The sequence below is a fragment of the Leptonychotes weddellii genome, chromosome 9, assembly GCF_054177405.1.
Source record: "Leptonychotes weddellii isolate Sample4059 chromosome 9, ASM5417740v2, whole genome shotgun sequence".
NCBI classification, from domain to species: domain Eukaryota; kingdom Metazoa; phylum Chordata; class Mammalia; order Carnivora; family Phocidae; genus Leptonychotes; species Leptonychotes weddellii.
The window spans coordinates 69,289,872-69,298,316 of record NC_138377.1 but is presented as its reverse complement, the minus strand read 5'-3'; the positions used below and the strand labels follow the sequence as shown (position 1 = coordinate 69,298,316).

General features: G+C 34.0%; 1 protein-coding gene across 1 annotated transcript in view; it reads left to right on the top strand.

The window, feature by feature from the left end:
• DPH6 (diphthamine biosynthesis 6) overlaps positions 1-8,445 on the top strand; it is a 165,054-nt gene that overhangs the window by 84,012 nt on the left and 72,597 nt on the right. The gene's annotated exons all lie outside the window — the stretch shown is intronic.

The window sequence follows — 8,445 nt, the reverse complement described above, 5'->3', positions numbered from 1 at the left end:
GCTGGGATCGAGCCCCACATCGGGCTCCCTGCTCAGCGGGGAGTCTACTTCTCCCTCTCCCACTCCCCCTGCTTGTATTCCCTCTCTCGCTGTGTCTCTCTCTGTCAAATAAATAAAATCTTTTAAAAAAAATAAAAAAAAATAGCCATCCTCTACATTTATTAATAACCGTAGAATCCCTTAAAAGGACTGAATTCTTCTCATGCACTTTCTGATGACTGAATAGAAGACACTATACTGGGTGCTGTGTGGTGGCTAAAAGAATCTAATAGCACTTAGAACATACATATAAAATAACTTAGGTAAAGGGCTTCAAGAAATGTACAGAGTAAGAGACGTAAAGGGCGTAAGGGAGGGAGGGATCATTTCTGATCAAAGGAACGAGGTGTGGCTTAATGGGTTGTAAAGAATGAGTAGGATTGGGGCGCCTGGGTGGCTCAGTTGGTTAAGCGACTGCCTTCGGCTCAGGTCATGATCCTGGAGTCCTGGGATCGAGTCCCACATCGGGCTCCCGGCTCCGCGGAGAGCCTGCTTCTCCCTCTGACCCTATCCCCTCTCATGCTGTTTCTCTCTCTCTCTCTCTCAAATAAATAAATAAATAAAATCTTTAAAAAAAAAAAAAAAAAGAATGAGTAGGATTGTACTTGGTGGAGATTGGGGCCAGAGGATGGATAGAAAATTGCGAATGGAAAGTTGAGGAAGAACAAAGGTTGGGAGATAGAAATTAGCGTAGTCAGCCTAACTAGTAGATAGTTATGTAAAGGATTTATGAAAATAAATGTAGATTAGAGAGAGAAATTTATTTGGCAGATGGGGAATACAAAGAGGTTGATTTGGGGAAGATAAACCTGTCACTTGGGTCAGTTGGAGGGAGGAGAAATTAGAGGTGGAGAGAGCAGTGGAGGACCCATTGATATTTTTAGGGAGAGCTGAGAGGATCTGAACTGAGAGTATATAGTGAAATGCCTAATTTGCCCTACTTAGTGACTAGATATGGGGGGTCTTTGTATCTCAATGCCTATCTGGCTCCAAGCAAGCATCCTCAGACAGTGGAGAGTCTAAAGTTACTTGTTTGTTTTGAGGCTGGGTGAAGTTAGTGACAAAAATAGAGAAATGAAGTAAAGGAGGTTAATTAAGCAACCAATATTTGTATTGCTTTTTATGAATATTTGAGTACTATCTTTTCTTTTCTGTTAGTTGCCTCACACAACCCTGAACTAGATATTATCATTTGTATTTCATGAAGAAACTATACTTATTAGAGTTAGATATATACAAGATTTTGTTTTTGGGTATGCTGTGAAGCTGAGCATTTTAATTCAGGTCTTCCCTTTTCCTGTTTTTCTTTTTTTAATAATTCACTTTATTAGCTTCCTTAGTTACATTTAATATCGTGTATCATGTATTCTTTTCACTGTAAATCAGTTTTCTGTAGTAATCATGGTATATTTAATTTTGTACATGTTTCTAAAGGAAAGATACAAACTTAAAAAAGCTTTTCTTCTGAGAGCATAATTACTGTTTATAATTGAGGTATAAAGGTAAGGGGTTTTCTTTTGTTTTGCTTTTTGAAGGACACCCATGCTTTAAGAGATTATGAAGGCTAGATACATTTTCTCATGACTGTCATTCTTGAACTAGATCATGTTTCTGTATGTTAGTAGAAGTAAGACTGAACAGGGAAATGGCATACCAGATTTTTTCCATAGTGGTGCCACCAATGTGTTCTGTGAACTTTAGGTACTAAACATACTACATTCCACTCTGAGTCTACATTCCTTTCAGGCAGTTGCACCATGTCTTTTTAACAAATCTTTTTGGAATATATATTTTTACTTATTTTCTTTCTCATTGCCCATTTTATTATCCTGCTTCAGTTTGATTTCCATCAACACCAATTTATTAAAATTTCTCTTGTTAAGGTCAGTAACAACCAAATCAGATGGACACATTTTATTGGTTTTTTTTTTCCCCCTAATCTTTCCTTTCTTTGACCTCTTTGTGATACTCAGAACTGTGGGCTTTCCTTCTTTTTAAAACCTTTTTGACCTTGACTTCTGTGATATTCCTCCCTCCTAGTTTCCCATCTGTCTCTCTGTCCTTAATTTTCTTTCAAGACCCTTCTTTCTCTGCCCACTTTATAAATGTTATGGTTCCTTACAGCTTCATTCTTCATCTTCTTTTAGTCCACACTTCCTTGCTATTTGATCTCTTCTCATGGCTTCAGCTACAACTGATGTACACATTTATATCGCCAATTATACCTGTTTTCTGAGCTCCATACCCAACTGTCAACTGGACAGTTCTCACTGAATGACTAAAGGCCCGTAAGACTCAATGGCCGAAATAATACTCATAATATTCCTCCCCAAATGTGTGTTATTTCTTATAAAACCAAAGCCATTGCTCTCCATTGAGTGACCAAGCCAAAAACTTGAGAGCATTCTGGATTCCTTTCCCAGCCACATGCCACTAAAATCTGTTGGTCTTTTCTTATGTCACAGATCTGCCATTTCCTTGTTATCATCATAACCACTACCTTAGTTTAGGCCTTCATCATATTTTTACTTAGACTTCTTTTAGGGTTTCCTGAGTAGATGTTCTGCTTCTAACTATATACTTTTCTGATCAGTACTCCTACATAATCTTTTAAAAATATAACTCTAGGGGTACCTGGGTGGCTCAGTCAGTTGAGCGTCTGCCTTCAGCTCAGGTCACGATCCCAGGGTCCTGGGATCAAGCCCCGCGTCAGGCTCCGTGCTCAGCAGAGAGCCTGCTTCTTTCTCTCTGCTGCTCCCCCTATGCTTGCTCTCTCTCTCTCTGTCAAATAAATAAATAAAATCTTTAAAAATAATAATAATAAAAATAAAAAATAAATAAAAATGTAAGTCTAATGGTACAACAGTGTTAGTGTCCTTAACAATGCATGCTTATTGATTGGAAAAATTAATGTTGTTAAAATGTTCATACTATCCAAAGTGATTTACAGATTCAGTGCAATCCTATCAAAATTCTAATGGCATTTTTCACTGATACAGAAAAAAAAAAAATCCTAACATTTGTGTGAAACCACAAATAGTCAAAGCAATCTTGAGAAAGAACAAAGCTGGGGGATAACACTTCATGATTTCAAGCTATATCACAAAACCATAGTAATCAAAACAGTATGGTGTTGGCATAAAAACAGATACATAGGTCAGTGGAACAGAATAGATTCCTAAAAGAAACTCATGCATATATGGTCAATTAATTTTGACAAAGGAGCCAAGAATATACAATGGGGAAAAGATAGTGTCTTCTATAAATGGCATTGGAAAAGCTAGTTAAGCACATGCAAAAGAATGAAACTAGACCTCTATCTCATACCATAAATAAAAGTTAACTCAAAATGAGTTAAAGACTTGAATGTAAGATCTGAAACTATAAAACTCTTAGAAGAAAACAGAGAGGTAAACTTCTTGATAATGGTCTTGGCGATGATTTTTTTGGATTTGACACCAAAAGCACAGGCAACAAAAGCAAAAGTAAACAAGTAGGACTATATCAAACTAAAATGTTTCCATACAGCCTCTGAAACCAAAAAATGAAAAGCCATCCTATGAAATGGGAGAAAAATATTTGCAAACCACATATATGGTAAGTGATTAATATCCAAAATATATAAGGAACTCATTAAACTCAATAGCAATAAAACAACCCAATTAAAAAATGGCCTGAATAAACATTTTTCCAAAGAAGACATACAAATAGCCAACAGGTATATGAAAAGATGCTCAAAATCACTAATTATCAGGGAAATACAAATCAAAACCACAGTCAGGTATCACTTAGGATGCCTATTATCAAAAAAACAAGAGATAACAAATGCCAACAAGGATATAGAGAAAAGGGAACCCCTTTGAACTTTTGGTGGGGATGTAAACTGATAAGTCCACTGTTGAAAACAGTATGGAGGTGTCTCAGATTAAAAATAGAAATACCATATGGTCCAGCAATCTCGCTTCTGGGTATATAGCCAAAGGAAATGAAATTAGCATCTCAAAGAGATATCTCTACTCTCGTGTTCATTGCAGCATTATTTGTAGCAGCCAAGGTATGGAAACAGCCTAAGTGTCCATTGACAGATGTGTGAATAAAGAAAATATATGTGTTTGTGTGTGTACATATAATATATACATATATAGGATATACATATATAAATATATATATATTATAAATATATAGGATTATATATTGGATGGAATATCATTCAGCCTTAAAAGAAAGAGGAAATCTTGCCATTTGCAACAACATTGATGAACTGGGAAGGCATTATACTAAGCGAAATAAGCCAGACAGAGAAAGACCAATGGTATCACTTATATGTCAAGCTAAAAAAAAAGAAAAGTTGAACTCATAGAGTGGAAAGGTGGTTGCCAGGGCTGAGGGATGTGGGAAATAGGGAGAGGTTGATAAAAGGGTATAAACTTTAAGTTGTAGGGTGAATAAGGTTCTGAGGATCTAATATAGAACATGTTACTATTGTTGATAATACCGTATTGTATCATTGAACTTTGCTTTGAGAGTAGAATTTAAATGTTCTTAACAAAAGAAAAAATAAATATGTGAGGTGATGGATGTGTTCATTAACTTGATAGTAAGAATTCTGAATTCTTTCAAAATGTATGTATATATCAAATCACCACGTTGCACGTTTTGAATAGCTTACAATTTCATTTGTCAGTTATAACTCAATAAAGCTGGAATAATTTTAAATCATATAAAAATAATTCTCATTTATATGAGTTGCATTTTCAAAGTTATCTCAAACGAATCAAAGGAAATTTCCTTAAAAGCTTAAAAAATAAGTGTAGAAAGCAGCTTCTAAACAGATTGGATACTTTCTACCAAGCTGATTTGCTTAGAATTGAATACTTTTTGATTGTTGCTTTATTCTCCCAACAAGGATTAACAATTTAATCCTTTGTTTATTTTGTTATTGTTGTTAAAGAGTTTCACAGAAGTCACCTTTCATTTTAGCAAGAAGAATATTTTTGGGAAACTCAGTTGAAAAAGCTATAACTATAGTTCTAGATTTCTGTTCAGCTTCACATTTAGGTTGAAACTCTCAGTTTCTGCTTTGAGGTTGGGACTCACTATGTAGCAAACAGCTAATTTATTCAAAACTGGGAGTGTCATACTGTGGAGACTCAAACGTAAAATAAGGCGCTAGCTTTAAACAGAAATAAATGAAAATTATTATGATTTTCTGCAATTTCTTTGTCATTTAATTTTCAGCCTTAACAACTTTTTCCCTATTTAATTGAGAAAGCTCACAAAGGGAAACAATAATCCTACAAATTAGTGACCTAATACTCTGTCATGAGCTCACTGTTTAATGGAAGTACTCCAGATGGTGATCATTTTCCATTTCAGAAATGTCTTATATTGATGATGCTAAGAAAAACAAAAGCCTTTTAACAAGTCAAACAAAAATTTTAGTCAGAATATGTATCATTCATTTGAAATCATTACCATTTGAAAATTCTTTCAGAATTTCTTCATATAAAATAGTATTCATTTCTCTTTTTTTTTTTTAAACCTGGACTTGTGTAATTCTACTCAAGTGAAGAATTGGAAGTTTAAGGAAAAGCATCTAGTGCTTTACTGGCCATATAAATTTCTTGTTTAGTTATCCAGGCCCTAGAAAGTCATTGGCATTCACAAATGTTTCTTATTTAATAATGTCATGTTGCCAGAAGTCCAAATATCACCACTCAGAGCTCTAATGCAAGTGCACTTCTTTAATGAATGGTTCATATTAAAAATGTTAGAATGCTTTTCAGATGAAAAACACTTTAAATTCAGCAGATCATTTTTTTCTCAACAGGCAGGAACTCATTAACAGAATAATACTGGTAACTGAGGCATTTTTCAAAGAAAATAATTTCCCCGATAAATGCAAGCTGCATATCTTCTTATCTTTAGAATAAGTAGGTCTAGTTTTCATTTGTAAAAAAAAAAAGGACAGCTTGTTTTCAGTTTATCTTGTTGTCTTTGTGAACCAACCTCTTCATGTGGGGACAAGTGAATATTGAGTGAACAAATCTAATTTGGGTCTGGATTTCTACCTTGAAACCATCCTTATAAACTTGTACTTATCGCTATTACCAGATGGCTGGATGCCTTCACCATCCCAGCCTCTGTGTTGGGTGCCTTTTAGCTGTGATATGGTAGAGGTTCACATATGATGAGAAAATCAGATCTGGTACCTTCCATAGTAGAAGTCCCTTTCTATTCTTGTGTGTCATTGTTCCTGATATTTAGGGTGCTGATTTTAAGAGTAGGCATTTATAAAGCTTTAGGACTATGGGCAGGTCCGTATGCATACTTCTTTTGGTGATTAGAGTAGGACTAATGGCATATTAGGCCCTTATTAATTGGTTGTTTAATTATAGAAGATTCAACCATACAATCAGATACCAAATGAAGATAGACAATTAGGATTGTGTCAGTTACTTAGCAGATAAGTTTTATAATATATATTTCTTTTTAGAGTCAGACTTGTTTCTTTCAAGAAAAATTTTTGGTGGATTTTGTACATAAATGGTATATTAAGGAATATATAGGAAGACAGTAGTAGGAGCAGTTATCTGTTTTCCTATAGTCAAGAAGGGCAAAGAATCAATATTTCTGACTACTCAATACTTGGGATATGATTTTTTTAAATGTATTTCCCAGTGTCATTCCTCTCTGACAAGAATTCCTTCTTTTGTAGTTTATTATACTTTGTATAGACTTCTATCACTTATTTTATTTAAAATGTCCATTCTCCTGCATCCCTCATGGGATTTTAATTTCTTAAGGTCAGCAGCCATGCTTTTTTCAAATGTGTTTTCCCCTTCCTAATATAGGATTGGTCACACAGTAGGGTTTTATTCACTGCTGTTTAATAAATACATGAGTAATTTTGCCTGCCGGTATATCCACACATGGGATAAATGATGAATACACATATGCATAAATGTATTTTTAATAATATTTCCCCTGATTGAAAAGGTAATACACATGGTATAAAAATATTTGAGAAGGTATAAAGTTATAAATAAAATAGAAACATTAAATACTATTTAGAAATAAGCACTATTATAATTTGGTCTATTTCTGGTCTTTCCATGCCTATGGATGTTTCAAAAAAAATCCATATATTTTAATACACAACCTGTGGAAATTTTTTTCACTGAGTCTTACGTCATAAAAACTTCCTTATATTGCATAGCCTTTGAAAATATTTTTTTAATGACTGCTTTGTTTTCGCTCTTCTAAATGTATCATGGTTTAGTCAACCATCCTATTATTTGAGATTTTAGGATTTTCAGATTTCTGTTCCAGTAACATGAAGAATGTAAATCAGATGAATATCTTTATAAATAAACTTTTGTGCAAAGTTACAGTTATTTTTATAGACAAAATTTCTGGAAGTAAAATATGAAAATGCTGGGTCTAAGAATACACACAATAAGACTTCTTGATACATATTGCAAAACTGGTTTTCAGAAAGGATGTACTACTAACAACTTCATCTGTGGTGCATGAGCTTATGCAACTCTCCATATCCTAATCATCTTTGACTGTTAATCAAATTTTAATCAAATTATACCCACACATGTATATATTTGTTTGACAAAAAGTAATTCCAGCTTGTATTTTCTTTGTTCTTCTGAAGGTTAGTCATTTAAATTTTTCTCTTAAAAATACCTAGTAATACCTTTTCTCATTTTTACTGTTGGGTGTTAACCTGTTCCTTACTAGTTTGAAAGAGAAAGACATTAATATGTTACAAAATGGTATTTTTATTTTTATTTGTTACCTTAGTTTTGTTTTGGATAACTGTTGAAGTGTAGAAGTACTGTAATTTTATTTAATCAACGTCATTCAATTACAAATACAATTATTGAATATTCAGTGTTGTCCCAGGTACTTTTCTAGAGCTGAGGCTATAGGGAAACAGGATAAGTAACTGCCCTCATATAGCTGAAGACATACATTTAAAAATTAAATAAGAAAATATATGATGTAATTTCAGGTAATGCTATGAAGAAAATAAAGCCAGGGCAAGGAAATAGTGACAGGGGTAGGAGGGGATAGTGAGGAGGGAGTAGGACTATTTTAGAAAGAAGTCAGAGAAGGCCTCTCTGAGATATTTGAGCAAGACCCTAAAAAAGCGAAGGAATAAATTATGTAAATATCTACAGGAAGTGTGTCATAGGCATAGGGAAGGAAATTCTGAGATGTAAACACGCTTAAGTGTTTGAGTAACAGTAAGTGTAGTGTGGATCCTTGGAATGAGCTGAGAGGATAGTAGTAGGTGGTGATGTCAGAGAAATTAGGAGGTTCTGGGTCATTTAGAACCTTATATATTGTTCACAAGGAGCTTGTATATTACTCTTAAGTAGTATGGGAAAC